Source organism: Anomaloglossus baeobatrachus, unplaced genomic scaffold (genome assembly GCF_048569485.1).
Source record: "Anomaloglossus baeobatrachus isolate aAnoBae1 unplaced genomic scaffold, aAnoBae1.hap1 Scaffold_671, whole genome shotgun sequence".
Lineage (NCBI taxonomy): Eukaryota > Metazoa > Chordata > Amphibia > Anura > Aromobatidae > Anomaloglossus > Anomaloglossus baeobatrachus.
In genome coordinates this window covers 79,627-99,290 of record NW_027445043.1, presented here as the reverse complement: position 1 = coordinate 99,290, position 19,664 = coordinate 79,627, and the positions used below count along the sequence as shown (strand labels likewise).

Genomic DNA, 19,664 nt, shown 5'->3' with positions numbered 1-19,664 from the left:
ACATCCCAAGTTATTAGGAAAGCATGAGATGGAATACTACCCAAATCTCTAATAACTCGTAAAAAGTGACCCGTGTCCAAAATAAAGGATGGTGTAGTTTTGGTTAAGGGAGTAATAATCCTCTCCAAAAGTATAGCTAAGGGGGACAGAATAGAATCCGTGCCAGCCACTATCGGCCTTCCAGGTGGGTTGATCAAGGTTTTATGAATCTTGGGCAATACATAAATCAAAAAGACTCGATTACAGGAAATGAGGTCCAAATTTGAGGCTAGAGGTTATCCAAGGGAAGTTTTGAATACTGATATTACTAATAACATTACAACTCCACATAAGATCAAAAAGAATCGCTTGGCATTTGTACATACCTATCATCCTTTTGCGTATAAGATCCACAAATTTATAAGAAGTCATTGGGAAATTTTACGAAAAGGATATCCAGACATAGAGGAATTTAAAGTACCATTTCTCCCATGTTTTAGACGTCCCTCGAATTTGGGTAATAAATTGGTAAGGGCCGATGTGGGCACCAGTTTAACGGGTCCTATTCAGACACATTTTATAACACCAAGACGTGGCACCTTCCCGTGTTTAAGTTGTCCTCAATGTAATAACGTATTGAAGGGAGATAAGGTTTTACATCCCTACAGTGGCCGGGGTTACCCAATAAAAGGTTTTTTTACTTGTGACACCTCATTTGTTGTTTACGTTATTAAGTGTCCTTGTGGCCTGCTATATGTGGGAGAAACGACACAGTCAGTAAAAGATCGTATATCTCAACATAAGTCAACAATAAGGTGTGAGAGATTGACACTACCACTCCCATTACATTTCCATAAACAGGGCCACAGTGTAAGCCAGCTCAGGTTTCAGGTTCTAGAACAGGTTTCCTTACACAGAAGGGGAGGTGACAGGGTTAAGATTCTAAAACAGAGGGAGGCATATTGGATCTTTACGCTTCAGACATTAGAACCGAAAGGTCTGAATCGGGATTTTGACACTTCTAGTTTTTTATAGGTATTTCTTACTTATACTTATTTTTTCCTTTTTTTTCCCCTCTCTTTTTTTAGCAGAGAAGCTGAATGTGGTTTGGAAGATGGTCCAATCGGATAGGTATTCCTTAACCTCTTTCCTGTTTCCCATGTTCCTATTCCCTCCACACTTATAGTTATATACTCTTTTTTCTCTCTTTTCCTTTTCCCCTTTTTTCTTCCTTCCCCCCCCCCCCCCCCCCTCCTTTTTTCTCCCCTTTCTTTCCTTTTCTTCTTTCTTTTCTTTTCTTTCTGCTTTTTCTTTTCATCTTTCATTCTTCCTCTTTTCTTACTCCTTTTTAGTTTTTCCCCCCCCTTTTTTTGTTTATCTTAAGTGTGTTTTCCCAATTTCCGTCCTATTAAAGAGCACCATTCCCGTTTCCCCATTTCCCTTCCCCTTTATCCCTATGTTATTAAATTTTCCCATCCCTTATACCCTTTCTTATATTCGCTATATTTATTATATTTGGTTCCCCTCATAAATGGATAACTTCTTTTTCTATTCTATTACTGGATACATACTTTCCATACTGTAATATAGGTTTTGGGGTTGTAACAATATTTTGCTAATAGAAGTACATAAAATAGCCCAAATACCACTAGCGCTTATGCCTATGTTAGCGCACTTATGCCAACCAGAGTTTTTCACGGAATGCCATCCAGGGTCGTCACTTCCGTCTTTCATAACGGAAGTGACTTCCGGATATTCTAATTATAGTCTTATTCGGATACTTAAAATTATCAATCTCTAACTATGTTAGGTTATAATTATATTTTACATGAGCACTCATGTTTAATCGCTGGCTTTTGAGCGCTCCTACGCTTGTTCCTGTCTGCCAACCGGGCCGTTTACATATTGCCATCCAGCACTCACTTCCTGTGATCGCACCGGAAGTGACGTTACGCTGTCAGTACCTACACGCCCCTTACCTTATTAGGCGGCTTATTTAAATCCCAGACGCTGGGCAGAGAGGACACAGGCACCACAGACCCGGACGGGCAGTTTCCTTCAAAACCTAATGATCCTTATTATTTTCATAAACATTGGTAAGTGCACTTATTTCTTTTCTTTGGTTTGGCTTTGGTTCTATACTATTTATGATGGGAACCTTTGATTAAATCTTAAGGGCATCTTCCTCTCCCCCCTTTTTGCACAGTACTCTGTTTCTATGACAGCAATTTATGTCCCATTTTTCCTTTATTTCATAGGACTTGTATTTGACAAATTGCAAAGCAAGAATCAGTTTTGTCCGTGATGCAGCTTTTTTCTTTCATAATTTTTCTATGTATGCCTATACATTTGTATGTATTTACAGATTTATATATATGGCCCAAACACTCTGAGGTATCATCAGAGTCTATTTACTTTGGGATATAACATGTTATGAGCTTTATGCATGTATATTTAGTTACTTATGTTAATCATTACATTGATATATATCTTTTTTATTCTGTCACAGTGTGATCTGATGAAGGTCATTTGACCGAAATATCAAAAAAAGTACGCACACAATTGTTTGTTCCAATAAAGAATTGTTTCAATAAAGGACTACTAGTTTTCAAACTATATGAGTGCTGGATCTTTGGATTTTTTGATTGAGGGGTTGGACCCTATCCAGGCACCATTAACTTGGTTGGAGTGCCGCACTGCTATATTATATTGTGATTTCCCTATAGTGCGGGCACCCACTTTTTGAGCATGACGAGTGAAGTTTTTTCTTATACTGCCAACGAGACAGCGGACATTGTGGGTCGCATCACGTTACAAAATGATTTTCTTCAGATTCCGGCACAAGAGCTTAAATCCCGGGATTACCAAAAGGAGTCTCGAAAGCTGCAGAATCTGGAGTTACACTGTGCAACGATTGCTGAATATGTACGGGTGCAACGAATACCAAGAGGATTACGGGTTGGTGTCCGACCGACCATCTTCAGCGACAATCAGGATTACTGCAACCGTTTTGAACATATTTTGAACAAATGTTCATTTGATTTAATGACCTTAACCTTGGATTACCTTAGTCAAGCAATTTCCTCCAAACGTGAAGAAATAGCAGCGATTGAACAGCAATTAATTTCAACTTCATCGGTGGAAGATTTTACGAAAATTAAAGAGGATACTATACGAGATTTATCAATACAAAAAACCGAAAGTCAGAGGGTTAAACGTGAGAAGTTTTTGCGTGATACCGAAGATTACAAAAATAATAGAGTTTACAGATGGCGTGATACAACTGTCCGCAGGTTCCCAAGACGCTATCAATTTTCATCTAGCGACAACTCAGCCTCAGATTCAGAGTTTTCCTATACAAGAAGACCAAAACCGGTTTTTTTAGGTCAAAGAAATCGTCGAGGCCAAAGAGGAAACCCCGCCGGGGGGGGCAATGTCGCCGATTCAACCAGGTCAATGATAATGACCAGGTCGCAGGTACGGCGGACTCTATTGTAGTGAATATTTCATCCAAAAATCTTTCCTCTGACCAGGTAAATCTACTACAAAGAGGTTTATCTTTTTGTCCATCTTATAGGTATGATAATTTTCAGTTACAAATGGACCTATTGAGATTTTATCGCAGTTTGCGCATTAAGGCGCATTTCTCATCTCCCCTGACTACAGGTTTGAGACCAATAGAACCTCCTAGTACAAGTACTCCTATTAATATCAAGGGGTTAGGGCTTAAAGTTAAGAGCATGTTTATGCCACCTAAAAATAATCCTCCAGTTGAGACCTTTATAGGATTATTAGAGAAAGACGTATCTTCCTTTTGCAAGGATGTATCCAATAAAACATTACACTGTCCCTCCAATTTTTCTGCTAAGGACAAATTAACATTAACATCACTTATAGAAGACAAAGAGATTATTATCAAACAAGCGGATAAGGGAGGGGCTCTGGTGGTTATGGACCGGTCTGCATATTTACAGGAGATTCGGAGACATTTAGAGGACAGAGAGGTATATGGTGCATTATCCCATAATCCCACCAACAAAATACGTGACAGAATTAGAACTGTGTCCAGCCACTACCTACAGAAGGGGGTCATTGACCAAAAAACTTATGATTACTTACAAAAACAGAATCCCATGATACCGGTCTTTTATGTATTGCCCAAGATTCATAAAACCTTGATCAACCCACCTGGAAGGCCGATAGTGGCTGGCACGGATTCTATTCTGTCCCCCTTAGCTATACTTTTGGAGAGGATTATTACTCCCTTAACCAAAACTACACCATCCTTTATTTTGGACACGGGTCACTTTTTACGAGTTATTAGAGATTTGGGTAGTATTCCATCTCATGCTTTCCTAATAACTTGGGATGTAACGAGTTTATACACATCCATAATGCACCATAAGGGGATGACAGCTGTACATGATTTGTTGTTGAAAAATGATGTTTCTATTGAAGTACGAAATTGCTGTCTGGATCTTTTACAAATAGTCTTAACTGAGAATTTTTTCTTATTCCAGGATACCTTTTATATCCAAAAACAGGGTACCGCGATGGGGTCCAACGTGGCACCCCCCTACGCTAACGCATACATGTCTTATTTTGAAGAAAAATTTATATATACTCATAAGGGTTATAAGGAGCACTGTATTTGCTGGAGAAGATTCATAGACGACGTGTTTTGCGTTTGGGGGGGCCCGTTGGACTCCATCATGGAATTCCATCAACATATAAATGAGGTATGGCCAGAGCTTCAGTTTGTTATTCATTATGACTTGTTCAAGATTGATTTTCTTGATACTACGGTTACTAAAGGTTGCGACGGTAGGTTACAGACAGATTTATTTGTAAAATCTACGGACAGGAATAATTTGTTGTTATATAACAGCTGCCATCCCAAGGCCACCAGAGACTCTATCCCTAAATCACAATTTTTAAGGGTTCATAGGATAGTTAGCCAGGAGGATGTCAAAAAGACTCGATTACAGGAAATGAGGTCCAAATTTGAGGCTAGAGGTTATCCAAGGGAAGTTTTGAATACTGATATTACTAATAACATTACAACTCCACATAAGATCAAAAAGAATCGCTTGGCATTTGTACATACCTATCATCCTTTTGCGTATAAGATCCACAAATTTATAAGAAGTCATTGGGAAATTTTACGAAAAGGATATCCAGACATAGAGGAATTTAAAGTACCATTTCTCCCATGTTTTAGACGTCCCTCGAATTTGGGTAATAAATTGGTAAGGGCCGATGTGGGCACCAGTTTAACGGGTCCTATTCAGACACATTTTATAACACCAAGACGTGGCACCTTCCCGTGTTTAAGTTGTCCTCAATGTAATAACGTATTGAAGGGAGATAAGGTTTTACATCCCTACAGTGGCCGGGGTTACCCAATAAAAGGTTTTTTTACTTGTGACACCTCATTTGTTGTTTACGTTATTAAGTGTCCTTGTGGCCTGCTATATGTGGGAGAAACGACACAGTCAGTAAAAGATCGTATATCTCAACATAAGTCAACAATAAGGTGTGAGAGATTGACACTACCACTCCCATTACATTTCCATAAACAGGGCCACAGTGTAAGCCAGCTCAGGTTTCAGGTTCTAGAACAGGTTTCCTTACACAGAAGGGGAGGTGACAGGGTTAAGATTCTAAAACAGAGGGAGGCATATTGGATCTTTACGCTTCAGACATTAGAACCGAAAGGTCTGAATCGGGATTTTGACACTTCTAGTTTTTTATAGGTATTTCTTACTTATACTTATTTTTTCCTTTTTTTTCCCCTCTCCTTTTTTTAGCAGAGAAGCTGAATGTGGTTTGGAAGATGGTCCAATCGGATAGGTATTCCTTAACCTCTTTCCTGTTTCCCATGTTCCTATTCCCTCCACACTTATAGTTATATACTCTTTTTTCTCTCTTTTCCTTTTCCCCTTTTTTCTTCCTTCCCCCCCCCCCCCCCCCCCCCCCTCCTTTTTTCTCCCCTTTCTTTCCTTTTCTTCTTTCTTTTCTTTTCTTTCTGCTTTTTCTTTTCATCTTTCATTCTTCCTCTTTTCTTACTCCTTTTTAGTTTTTCCCCCCCCTTTTTTTTGTTTATCTTAAGTGTGTTTTCCCAATTTCCGTCCTATTAAAGAGCACCATTCCCGTTTCCCCATTTCCCTTCCCCTTTATCCCTATGTTATTAAATTTTCCCATCCCTTATACCCTTTCTTATATTCGCTATATTTATTATATTTGGTTCCCCTCATAAATGGATAACTTCTTTTTCTATTCTATTACTGGATACATACTTTCCATACTGTAATATAGGTTTTGGGGTTGTAACAATATTTTGCTAATAGAAGTACATAAAATAGCCCAAATACCACTAGCGCTTATGCCTATGTTAGCGCACTTATGCCAACCAGAGTTTTTCACGGAATGCCATCCAGGGTCGTCACTTCCGTCTTTCATAACGGAAGTGACTTCCGGATATTCTAATTATAGTCTTATTCGGATACTTAAAATTATCAATCTCTAACTATGTTAGGTTATAATTATATTTTACATGAGCACTCATGTTTAATCGCTGGCTTTTGAGCGCTCCTACGCTTGTTCCTGTCTGCCAACCGGGCCGTTTACATATTGCCATCCAGCACTCACTTCCTGTGATCGCACCGGAAGTGACGTTACGCTGTCAGTACCTACACGCCCCTTACCTTATTAGGCGGCTTATTTAAATCCCAGACGCTGGGCAGAGAGGACACAGGCACCACAGACCCGGACGGGCAGTTTCCTTAAAAACCTAATGATCCTTATTATTTTCATAAACATTGGTAAGTGCACTTATTTCTTTTCTTTGGTTTGGCTTTGGTTCTATACTATTTATGATGGGAACCTTTGATTAAATCTTAAGGGCATCTTCCTCTCCCCCCTTTTTGCACAGTACTCTGTTTCTATGACAGCAATTTATGTCCCATTTTTCCTTTATTTCATAGGACTTGTATTTGACAAATTGCAAAGCAAGAATCAGTTTTGTCCGTGATGCAGCTTTTTTCTTTCATAATTTTTCTATGTATGCCTATACATTTGTATGTATTTACAGATTTATATATATGGCCCAAACACTCTGAGGTATCATCAGAGTCTATTTACTTTGGGATATAACATGTTATGAGCTTTATGCATGTATATTTAGTTACTTATGTTAATCATTACATTGATATATATCTTTTTTATTCTGTCACAGTGTGATCTGATGAAGGTCATTTGACCGAAATATCAAAAAAAGTACGCACACAATTGTTTGTTCCAATAAAGAATTGTTTCAATAAAGGACTACTAGTTTTCAAACTATATGAATAACCTCAGTGAACCATATCTCCCCTCCAGGACTTTACCGTTGACCATCTTACAGGGCTCGAAAGTTGTCCGTGTATGCTGAGAGTTGTAGTTTCACAGGTAGTGGAGCGCTGCAGGTTGCTGACCCCCCAAGATGATAAATCTTGGGGAGGGGACGCTGCGCCCTCGGCGTGATGCCTCTGAATCATTGACTCGTCTTTTTTCGCTGCGGTGATGGAAGAGACGAGCGGCTGATCTGAGCCAAGTAATTAGGCAGCAGAGTGATGAGCGTCTGATAATTAATGTTCGCAGCTTTATTGGAGATCACAATTGGTTTTGAATGTGGAAATATAAACTTGGTCTGGTCCATTACCTTTATGATCAGCTCCAAACTCTGTACATTTCCCCGCAGCCGTCATAATCCGCCCGAGAAGACAATGAGACTGACATTATGGAGGTTCTTACACAATGTGCAGCCGAGCGGGCGTCCACCCCCCCACCGGGCCGGTACAGACGCCGGCTCCTCGCATCATAACCACAAAATAAGGAGCATTCACCCAGTTCTAGACTTGTGTCCCTGATGGGTAATGACAGGGTCCTCCGGGTGTCCCACATCCAGTAAGACCGTACCTATTTTGATGCCACTTATCTGACCATATTATATGGGTACAGGCTGCACCACTAGGGGGCGCTGTGTACGGGTGAGGCAGGAATTATTATTGGGGTGGAAATGCCTTATTTATGATGTTCCGTGCTGTTAACTAGAAAAAAAAAATCTCCCTTAAATCCTAGCTAATGGTGTTTTCCAGTTAGCAAAGGGTTAAAGTGTATTTATAATTTTATTTATTCCAAATATTTGCTAAATTCTTGTTACATTATAGGAAGCAGAACATGTCCAGATGCAAAGCTCCTTCTATGTAGTCATAGGGTTAATACTGCTCGCAGCCACCACTAGAGGGAGCTATATGTTTCCGAAAATGTTCCCCCCAGTTGCAGTAACTGAGAGAAGATTTTTTTCATATATTGTAGCACACTAGTTTGTGGGAGCTTTTCTCTTGTTAATGTTGGTAAGAGGCTCATTGGCCATTTGGCATGGTGGAAACACAGCTGCAGCATCTCCAGACTTGTCTCCCATGGCTGCAGCATCTTCACACTTGTTTCCCATGGCTGCAGCATCTTCACACTTGTTTCCCATGGCTGCAGCATCTTCACACTTGTTTCCCATGGCTGCAGCATCTCCACACTTGTCTCCCATGGCTGCAGCATCTTCACACTTGTTTCCCATGGCTGCAGCATCTTCACACTTGTTTCCCATGGCTGCAGCATCTTCACACTTGTTTCCCATGGCTGCAGCATCTTCACACTTGTTTCCCATGGCTGCAGTGTCACCAGACTTTGCTGCCATGGTTGCAGTGTCTCAACACTTGTCTCTCATGGATTCAACGTCTTCAGACTTGTCTCTCTTACCTGCAGTTTCTCAAGACTTGTCTCCCATGGCTGCAACATCTCCAGACTTGTCTCCCATGGCTGCAGTGTCTCCAGACTTATCTCCAATGGATGTAGTGTCTCTGGACTTATCACCTATAGCTGCAGCATCTCCAGATTTGTCTCCCATGGCTGCAGCATCTCCAGACTTGTCTTCCATGGTTGCGACATCTACAAACTTGTCTCCCATGGCTACATCATCTCTAGACGTGTTTCCCATGGCTGCAGCATCTCCAGACTTGTCACCCATGCCTGCAGCATCTATGGACTTGTTTCCAATGGCTGCAGCATCTCCAAACTTGTCACCCATGGCTGTAGCATCTACGGATTTGTCTCCCATGGCTGCAGCATCTCCACATTTGTCTCCCATGGCTGCAGTGTCTCTGGACTTGTCTCCCATGGCTGGAGCATCTACAGACTTGTCTTCCATGGCTGCCTTGTCTTCGGACTTGTCTCCCCTGGCTGCAGCTTCTCCTGACTTTTCTCACATGGCTGCAGCATCTTCAGACTTGTCTCCCATGGCTGCAGCATCTTCAGACTTGTCTCCCATGGCTGCAGCATCTTCAGACTTGTCTCCCATGGCTGCAGCATCTCCAGACTTGTCTCCCATGGTTGCAGACTCTCCAAACTTGACTCTTATGGCTGCAGTGTCTCCAGACTTTTCTCCCATGGATGTAGTGTCTCTGGACTTATTACCTATCGCTGCAGCAACTCCAGACTTGTCTCCCATGGCTGCAGTGTCTCTGGACTTGTCTCCCATGGCTGGAGCATCTCCAGACTTATCTTCCATGGCTGTAGTGTCTCTGGACTTGTCTCCCATGGCTGCCTTGTCTCTGAACTTGTCTCCCATGGCTACAGCATCTTCAGACTTGTCTACCATGACTGCAGCATCTCCAGACTTGTCTACCATGGCTGCAGCATCTCTAGACTTGTCTCAATTGAGCACCTCTGGATGTCATTGGTCAGTGATTACACTGGAGCTGCCAGCAGAGGATCTTGATGATTTTCCGAGCTGTATTTAGAGGCAAAGCCGTTAATAACCTCACTGATATCAGCTGAGGATAGAAGTGCGGGATTTCTGTATGTAACGCTCATACTCCAGAGTCAATAAATTGAGATGTTTTGTAAATATTGTTTCCATTTTTCATCACCTGCAGATCAGTAACGTCTCTGTCCTGTGATTTCCATCATTCCACCACTTTTCCTTCTGTGTTGCAGTTTGTGTTGAGGAGTGTATATATGTATATATATACCGCTGAGTCCTTGGGGTGCATGGAGCCACAGATTGCAATGTTTCAGGAAGCTTCTTCGCTCTCATTCCTTGCAATGTCCGAGATAAGCAGCTTTATCCTGTAAATCCCGTCTATTGGACAATGTAATATGTATCACTGGCACAATGCACCAGACGCTTCAGCTTAGAAATGGCCTCTCACCGTATAAGCAGAATATATTAGCACTGCAGTAAGCCTGTAACTGGAAGTGTTATCCGGCCGGCGAGCGAGGAATGGGGGCATTATGTAAAGCTACAAAGTAACAATGAAAGGAGAAAAAGTGTTATTGTTATGGTAATTCAAAATTTAATGTAAATGTCATCAATATTCGATGATTTCCAGTTGCCTCCGTCCTCAGTATTCAGCAACCGCTTGTCTCCTCCGTCCTCAGTATGCAGTGACCATCCGTCTCCTCCGTCCTCAGTATTCAGTGACTGCTTGTCTCCTCTGTCCTCAGTGTGCAGTGACCATCCGTCGCCTCCATCCTCAGTTTTCAGTGACCACTTGTCTCCTCCATCCTCAGTATTCTCCAGACTGAAATAATCCCCCAGATGAACAGAGAGTTTGAGTGGATTCCAGGCCCCTCTCCCACAACTAGGGACAGAAGCACTGCAGGGGGTTATTAACCTGCAGACAAGACAAATAATACATAGAATGGACAGAGCATCATGCCTAAAATGCGAACCTACACAAAATGATACACAACACACAATATCACACCATCACCCCCCCCAGTCTCCTCAGTATCCAATGACCCCCCCCCATCTCCTCCGTCCTCAGTATTCAGTGACCACCCGTCTCCTCCATCCTCAGTATTCTCCAGACTGAAATATTCCCCCAGGTAAGCAGAGAGTTTGGGTGGATTCCAGGCCCCTCTCCCGCAAGTAGGGACAGAAGCACTTCAGGGGGTTATTAACCTGCAGACAGGACAAATAATACATAGAATGGACAGAGCACTACGCCTAAAATACGAATCTACACAAAATGATACACAACCCACAATATCACACCATCAGATCCCCCGTCTCCTCCGTCCTCAGTATTCAGTGATCGCTCGTCTCCTCCGTCCTCAGTATTCAGTGACTCCCTGTCACAGGGTCCTTCTCCAATATCACACAAGCAATCGAGCAAGAGATGGGTGAACAATCCAAAGATCCTTTATTCCATGCAATCCAGAAGGTCCATAAAATAATCCACCACACGTAGGGTAAAATAGTCCAGGAACACGGATACAGTCCAGTAAGCGAAAAATGTCCAGGTCTCTCTGGGGAGCCTCAACATCTCCACCAGAGGATGAATCTTCCTGCTTGTCTCTTGTCCTTCTCCAGACTGAAATAATCACCCAGGTAAGCAGAGAGTTTTAGTGGATTCCAGGCCCCTCTCCCACAAATAGGGACAGAAACATTGCAGGGGGTTATTAACCTGCAAACAGGACAAAGAATACATAGAATGGACAGAGCACCACGCCTAATATGCAAACCTACACAAAATGATACACAACCCACAATATCACACCCCCTTCTCCTCCGTCCTCAGTATCCAGTAAACCCCCCATCTCCTCTGTCCTCAGTATTCGGTGACCGCTCGTCTCTTCCATCCTAAATATTCGATAATGTCTTCTCTGTCCTCAGTATTCAGTGATCGCTCGTCTCCTCCATCTTCAGTATTCGGTGACCCCATGTCACGGGGTCCTTTTCCCATATCACACAATCAACAGAGCGAGAGATGAGTGAACAATCCAAAGATCCTTTATTCCAAGCAATCCAGAAGGTCCGTAAAATAATCCACCACACATAGGTAAAATAGTCCAGGAACATGGATACAGTCCAGTAAGCAAAAAATGTCCAGGTCTCTCTGGGGAGCCTCAGCTTCTCCCCCAGAGGATGAATCTTCCTGCTTGTCTCTTGTCCTTCTCCAGACTGAAATAATCCCCCAGGTAAGCAGAGAGTTTGGGTGAATCCCAGGCCCCTCTCCCTCACACCTAGGGACAGGAGCACTGCAGAGAGTTTGGGTGGATTCCAGGCCTCTCTCCCCACACCTAGGGACAGAAGCACTGCAGAGAGTTTGGGTGGATTCCAGGCCTCTCTCACCACATCTAGGGACAGAAGCACTGCAGAGAGTTTGGGTGGATTCCAGGCCCCTCTCCCTCACACCTAGGGACAGAAGCACTGCAGAGAGTTTGGGTGGATTCCAGGCCTCTCTCCCCACACCTAGGGACAGAAGCACTGCAGAGAGTTTGGGTGGATTCCAGGCCTCTCTCACCACACCTAGGGACAGAAGCACTGCAGAGAGTTTGGGTGGATTCCAGGCCCCTCTCCCTCACACCTAGGGACAGAAGCACTGCAGAGAGTTTGGGTGGATTCCAGGCCTCTCTCCCCACACCTATGGACAGAAGCACTGCAGAGAGTTTGGGTGGATTCCAGGCCCCTCTCCCCCACACCTAGGGACAGAAGCACTGCTGAGAGTTTGGGTGGATTACAGACCCCTCTCCCCCACACCTAGGGACAGAAGCACTGCAGAGAGTTTGGGTGAATTCCAGGCCCCTCTCCCTCACACCTAGGGACTGAAGCACTGCAGAGAGTTTGGGTGGTTTCCAGGCCTCTCTCCCCACACCTAGGGACAGAAGCACTGCAGAGAGTTTGGGTGGATTCCAGGCCCCTCTCCCTCATACCTAGGAACAGACGCACTGCAGAGAGTTTGGGTGGATTCCAGGCCCCTCTCCCTCACACCTAGGGACAGAAGCACTGCAGAGAGTTTGGGTGGATTCCAGGCCCCTCTCCCCCACACCTAGGGACAGAAGCACTGCAGAGAGTTTGGGTGGATTCCAGGCCCCTCTCCCCCACACCTAGGGACAGAAGCACTGCAGAGAGTTTGGGTGAATTCCAGGCCCCTCTCCCCACACCTAGCGACAGAAGCACTGCAGAGAGTTTGGGTGAATTCGAGGCCCCTCTCCCCATACTTAGGGACAGAAGCACTGCAAGGGGTTATTAACCTGCAGACAGGACAAATAATACATAAAATAGAAAGTACACAAAATAATACACAACCTACAATATCACACCATCACAACCCCCCGTCTCCTCCGTCCTCAGTATTTGGTGACCGCTATTCCCTCCAACACTTTTTGGCCTCTTGAAACAGGTTATGGAGGATCCTGGCAGTAGATTGTTGCAAACATCTTGGAGACCTGACCCCTGATCCTCTGTGTATGAGGCTTGTGCGGATCCTTCTGTCTCATGATTCCAGACAGACGGGATGATGTGAGATCGGAGCTCTGCGCGGCCGGATCATCACCTCCATGACATTGGCTGGATGTTGGGGGTTGTTGTCCGGCTGCTGAGTAAATTTGGGGTTGATCAGACGCCTCCCGATGGCATCACATGATGGATAAGTATCTGCCTGGATTTCTCAAGAAATAATAATATAAATCTTCGGAGTGCGGCTTTAAGACCAGGTCATGATAATTGCAGTGAAATATCTGTCATCCACCATATAAGCCTTAAGTAAGGTAAAGTGGCCGGTTCAGCTGAGCCCCCGCAGCGCTCCACGAGGGGAGGTGACAATTACTGCTCATTAGTCGCGTGAAGCAACAACGAGCGGCAACCGCACAGCCAGAACTCAATTAACATCTCACGAGTAAAGTTCTGCGCTCAGATGTTCCCTCGTCTTCACCCTGTAACCAACGGTAATCACTCCAAAAACTAGAGCATACAGTGATACCGACCATACTGCTATAACCCGGGCATCTCCTGTATATAATTATATATGTACAGCTGGTATAACCCGGGCATCTCCTGTATATAATTATATATGTACAGCTGGTATAACCTGGGCATCTCCTGTATATAATTATATATGTACAGCCGGTATAACCTGGGCATCTCCTGTATATAATTATATATGTACAGCCGGTATAACCTGGGCATCTCCTGTATATAATTATATATATACAGCTGGTATAACCTGGGCATCTCCTGTATATAATTATATATGTACAGCCGGTATAACCTGGGCATCTCCTGTATATAATTATATATGTACAGCCGGTATAACCTGGGCATCTCCTGTATATAATTATATATGTACAGCCGGTATAACCCGGGCATCTCCTGTATATAATTATATATGTACAGCTGGTATAACCTGGGCATCTCCTGTATATAATTATATATGTACAGCTGGTATAACCTGGGCATCTCCTGTATATAATTATATATGTACAGCTGGTGTAACCTGGACATCTCCTGTATATAATTATATATGTACAGCCGGTATAACCTGGGCATCTCCTGTATATAATTATATATGTACAGCTGGTGTAACCTGGGCATCTCCTGTATATAATTATATATGTACAGCCGGTATAACCTGGGCATCTCCTGTATATAATTATATATGTACAGCCGGTATAACCCGGGCATCTCCTGTATATAATTATATATGTACAGCTGGTATAACCTGGGCATCTCCTGTATATAATTATATATGTACAGCTGGTATAACCTGGGCATCTCCTGTATATAATTATATATGTACAGCTGGTGTAACCTGGACATCTCCTGTATATAATTATATATGTACAGCTGGTATAACCTGGGCATCTCCTGTATATAATTATATATGTACAGCCGGTATAACCTGGGCATCTCCTGTATATAATTATATATATACAGCTGGTATAACCTGGGCATCTCCTGTATATAATTATATATGTACAGCCGGTATAACCTGGGCATCTCCTGTATATAATTATATATGTACAGCCGGTATAACCTGGGCATCTCCTGTATATAATTATATATGTACAGCCGGTATAACCCGGGCATCTCCTGTATATAATTATATATGTACAGCTGGTATAACCTGGGCATCTCCTGTATATAATTATATATGTACAGCTGGTATAACCTGGGCATCTCCTGTATATAATTATATATGTACAGCTGGTGTAACCTGGACATCTCCTGTATATAATTATATATGTACAGCCGGTATAACCTGGGCATCTCCTGTATATAATTATATATGTACAGCTGGTGTAACCTGGGCATCTCCTGTATATAATTATATATTTACAGCTGATATAACCTGGGCATCCCCTGTATATAATTATATATGTACAGCTGGTATAACCCGGGCATCTCCTGTATATAATTATATATGTACAGCTGGTATAACCTGGGCATCTCCTGTATATAATTATATATGTACAGCCGGTATAACCTGGGCATCTCCTGTATATAATTATATATGTACAGCCGGTATAACCTGGGCATCTCCTGTATATAATTATATATGTACAGCCGGTATAACCTGGGCATCTCCTGTATATAATTATATATATACAGCTGGTATAACCTGGGCATCTCCTGTATATAATTATATATGTACAGCCGGTATAACCTGGGCATCTCCTGTATATAATTATATATGTACAGCCGGTATAACCTGGGCATCTCCTGTATATAATTATATATGTACAGCCGGTATAACCCGGGCATCTCCTGTATATAATTATATATGTACAGCCGGTATAACCTGGGCATCTCCTGTATATAATTATATATGTACAGCTGGTATAACCTGGGCATCTCCTGTATATAATTATATATGTACAGCTGGTATAACCTGGGCATCTCCTGTATATAATTATATATGTACAGCTGGTATAACCTGGGCATCTCCTGTATATAATTATATATGTACAGCTGGTATAACCTGGGCATCTCCTGTATATAATTATATATGTACAGCCGGTATAACCTGGGCATCTCCTGTATATAATTATATATGTACAGCTGGTATAACCTGGGCATCTCCTGTATATAATTATATATGTACAGCTGGTATAACCTGGGCATCTCCTGTATATAATTATATATTTACAGCTGGTATAACCTGGGCATCCCCTGTATATAATTATATATGTACAGCCGGTATAACCCGGGCATCTCCTGTATATAATTATATATGTACAGCCGGTATAACCTGGGCATCTCCTGTATATAATTATATATGTACAGCCGGTATAACCTGGGCATCTCCTGTATATAATTATATAGGTACAGCCGGTATAACCTGGGCATCTCCTGTATATAATTATATATGTACAGCCGGTATAACCCGGGCATCTCCTGTATATAATTATATATGTACAGCCGGTATAACCTGGGCATCTCCTGTATATAATTATATATGTACAGCCGGTATAACCCGGGCATCTTTTGTATATAATTATATATGTACAGCCGGTATAACCTGGACATCTCCTGTATATAATTATATATGTACAGCCGGTATAACCCGGGCATCTTTTGTATATAATTATATATGTACAGCCGGTATAACCTGGACATCTCCTGTATATAATTATATATGTACAGCCGGTATAACCCGGGCATCTCCTGTATATAATTATATATTTACAGCTGGTATAACCTGGGCATCCCCTGTATATAATTATATATGTACAGCTGGTATAACCTGGGCATCTCCTGTATATAATTATATATGTACAGCCGGTATAACCCGGGTATCTCCTGTATATAATTATATATGTACAGCCGGTATAACCCGGGCATCTCCTGTATATAATTATATATTTACAGCTGGTATAACCTGGGCATCCCCTGTATATAATTATATATGTACAGCTGGTATAACCTGGGCATCTCCTGTATATAATTATATATGTACAGCCGGTATAACCTGGACATCTCCTGTATATAATTATATATGTACAGCCGGTATAACCTGGACATCTCCTGTATATAATTATATATGTACAGCCGGTATAACCTGGGCATCTCCTGTATATAATTATATATGTACAGCTGGTATAACCTGGGCATCTCCTGTATATAATTATATATGTACAGCTGGTATAACCCGGGCATCTCCTGTATATAATTATATATTTACAGCTGGTATAACCTGGGCATCCCCTGTATATAATTATATATGTACAGCTGGTATAACCCGGGCATCTCCTGTATATAATTATATATGTACAGCCGGTATAACCTGGGCATCTCCTGTATATAATTATATATGTACAGCCGGTATAACCTGGGCATCTCTTGTATATAAGTATATATGTACAGCTGATATAACCTGGGCATCTCCTGTATATAATTATATATTTACAGCTGATATAACCTGGGCATCCCCTGTATATAATTATATATGTACAGCTGGTATAACCCGGGCATCTCCTGTATATAATTATATATGTACAGCTGGTGTAACCTGGGCATCTCCTGTATATAATTATATATGTACAGCCGGTATAACCTGGGCATCTCCTGTATGTAATTATATACGTACAGCCGGTATAACCTGGGCATCTCCTGTATATAATTATATATGTACAGCTGGTATAACCTGGGCATCTCCTGTATATAATTATATATGTACAGCTGGTATAACCTCGGCATCTCCTGTATATAATTATATATGTACAGCCGGTATAACCTGGGCATATCCTGTATATAATTATATATGTACAGCCGGTATAACCTGGGCCTCTCCTGTATATAATTATATATGTACAGCTGGTATAACCTGGGCATCTCCTGTATATAATTATATACGTACAGCCGGTATAACCTGGGCATCTCCTGTATGTAATTATATACGTACAGCCGGTATAACCTGGGCATCTCCTGTATATAATTATATATGTACAGCTGGTATAACCTGGGCATCTCCTGTATATAATTATATATGTACAGCTGGTATAACCTGGGCATCTCCTGTATATAATTATATATGTACAGCCGGTATAACCTGGGCATCTCCTGTATATAATTATATATGTACAGCTGGTATAACCTGGGCATCTCCTGTATATAATGATATATGTACAGCTGGTATAACCTGGGCATCTCCTGTATATAATTATATATGTACAGCCGGTATAACCTGGGCATATCCTGTATATAATTATATATGTACAGCTGGTATAACCTGGGCATCTCCTGTATATAATTATATGTGTACAGCTGGTATAACCTGGGCATCTCCTGTATATAATTATATATGTACAGCTGGTATAACCTGGGCATCTCCTGTATATAATTATATATGTACAGCTGGTATAACCCGGGCATCTCCTGTATATAATTATATATGTACAGCCGGTATAACCTGGGCATCTCCTGTATATAATTATATATGTACAGCCGGTATAACCTGGGTATCTCCTGTATATAATTATATACAGTATATATATATACAGCTGGTATAGTATACACACCATCCTGTACACAGGGGTTTCAGTCACTTGCACCCCTCCTCGGTGTCGTCCTTTCTTGCTGAGCCCCTTTGCCAGCAGAATCCTCTTACGTTCCGTCATCCTCGGTTTTCCTCTTGCCATATGTTACAGAGTGAACTTCAAACATACATCTCCTGTCAAATGAAAACCACTTTAATTTTCACAGCAAATCTCACAAGGTTAATTAGTTCTCTTAAAATATACATGGGGAGATTGAATCATTAGGAATGAAGACTGGCGTGCGAGGAGCTAAATTGTCTTCCCAGCCACAAAACTCAGATGAGAAATGGATTCTTTTTTTTTGCCTGAAATTATAGGAACAAATACAGACACAGGACAGTCCGAAGAAAAGGAAAGACTGGAAGTGACAAGCACATGTATTATAATACTGCCCTGAGATATAAGAATATAACTAATATAATACTGCCCCCTATGTACAAGAATATAACTACTATAATACTGCCCCTATGTACAAGAATATAACTACTATAATACTGCCCCTATATACAAGAATATAACTACTATAATACTGCTCCTATGTACAAGAATATAACTACTATAATACTGCCCCCTATGTACAAGAATATAACTACTATAATACTGCTCCTATGTACAAGAATATAACTACTATAATACTGCCCCTATGTACAAGAATATAACTACTATAATACTGCCCACTATGTACAAGAATATAACTACTATAATACTGCCCCTATGTACAAGAATATAACTACTATAATACTGCCCCTATATACAAGAATATAACTACTATAATACTGCTCCTATGTACAAGAATATAACTACTATAATACTGCCCCCTATGTACAAGAATATAACTACTATAATACTGCTCCTATGTACAAGAATATAACTACTATAATACTGCCCCTATGTACAAGAATATAACTACTATAATACTGCCCACTATGTACAAGAATATAACTACTATAATACTGCCCCTATGTACAAGAATATAACTACTATAATACTGCCCCTATATACAAGAATATAACTACTATAATACTGCTCCTATGTACAAGAATATAACTACTATAATACTGCCCCCTATGTACAAGAATATAACTACTATAATACTGCTCCTATGTACAAGAATATAACTACTATAATACTGCTCTTATGTACAAGAATATAACTACTATAATACTGCTCCTATGTACAAGAATATAACTACTATAATACTGCCCCTATGTACAAAACTATAACTACTATAATACTGCTCCTATATACAAGAATATAACTACTATAATACTGCTCCTATGTACAAGAATATAACTACTATAATACTGCTCCTATGTACAAGAATA

The 19,664-nt window shown here is 41.3% G+C and overlaps 2 long non-coding RNA genes across 2 annotated transcripts; both read left to right on the top strand.

Moving 5' to 3' along the window:
- Positions 1 to 928: 928 nt before the first annotated feature.
- Positions 929 to 2,357, top strand: LOC142286635 (uncharacterized). The gene is made up of 3 exons (XR_012747735.1): positions 929 to 976; positions 1,068 to 1,110; positions 2,238 to 2,357. It is a non-coding gene; the product is annotated as an uncharacterized LOC142286635 (long non-coding RNA).
- A 3,292-nt stretch (positions 2,358 to 5,649) lies between these two features.
- Positions 5,650 to 7,085, top strand: LOC142286637 (uncharacterized). Its single transcript, XR_012747736.1, has 3 exons — positions 5,650 to 5,697; positions 5,790 to 5,832; positions 6,966 to 7,085. It is a non-coding gene; the product is annotated as an uncharacterized LOC142286637 (long non-coding RNA).
- Positions 7,086 to 19,664: the final 12,579 nt, after the last annotated feature.